The following is a 1,009-nucleotide window of genomic DNA, read 5'->3' on the forward strand; positions in this document are numbered from 1 at the left end:
ATCCTTTCTCTCAGGCATCTATGGTTGAGAATTGTTTATAAAATCCTCCTGATAATTAAAGTTTAAGGCAAAGACTATACCTTGATGTAATTTAATTGGACTTCTTTTTTTCTTTCACTAACCTTTTAAAATATTTGTACAGTAGTATAGATGTTTATATTTGATGGTTTTTCTTTGTATCTTTAATTCAAATAAAAGATGTAAAATATTTTCCAGAGGGAAATAAATATTTTTTTCATTACAACTATTTTATTTGAAGTAAGTAGCAAATTAACCTGGTTAAAATATAGTCAACTTTAGTGCAGAACGCTTTTCCAAATAATATTTAAGAACTATTTTTTTGAGAAGCTTTTTAGTTTATTTGTCCTCTCAGAAATCTGCACACCACAGGTCATCAAGTCACCTCAGATCTACTCCTTTGGCTGTTTCTAATATACTCACTTTTGCCTCTAATATACACTCACTTTTGCCAGCACCAACACTGACCTTTGCAGTCCTCTTGACCTTCACTCTATTCTTGCCTTCCTTTCACTGTTTGTGGGAGGTCTTTTTCTTCTTCTCATAAAGGCCATGTCTTGTAAGTCTGGTTTTGTACATTTTGGCCATCTTTTTCCAAATTTCTGTCTTTGGTACTGTGGCCTTACCAAGATGACGGACATCAATGCCATCTGTTTTCTCTGAAGTAGATGGTTTGTCATGAACTTCCTTGTCCAGATGGTTATCATGTCATTCGTGATGGTTATGGTACTGGAGCTGTAGAGACTTAACAATATAGTCTATTTTTTATTGGATATTTTAAAGTTACATTTCAAATGTTATTCCCTTTCCAGGTTTCCTGTCCATAAGCCCCCATATCTTATTCCCCTCCCCTTTTTATAGGGGTGTTCCCCATCCCCAAACACCCCCCTTCCAACCTCTTTGCCCTGACATTCCCCTACAGGGGGCTTCCAGCCTTGGCAGGACCAAGGACTTCTCCTCCCATTGTTGTACAGCAAGGCCATCCTCTGTT

General features: G+C 36.9%; 1 pseudogene; it reads right to left on the bottom strand.

The window, feature by feature from the left end:
* Positions 1–399: 399 nt before the first annotated feature.
* On the bottom strand, positions 400–725 carry Rps24-ps5 (ribosomal protein S24, pseudogene 5; annotated as a pseudogene).
* Between the last annotated feature and the right edge of the window lie 284 nt (positions 726–1,009).

The sequence above is a fragment of the Rattus norvegicus genome, chromosome 8 (assembly GCF_021556685.1).
Source record: "Rattus norvegicus strain SHRSP/BbbUtx chromosome 8, alternate assembly SHRSP_T2T, whole genome shotgun sequence".
NCBI classification, from domain to species: Eukaryota; Metazoa; Chordata; class Mammalia; order Rodentia; family Muridae; genus Rattus; species Rattus norvegicus.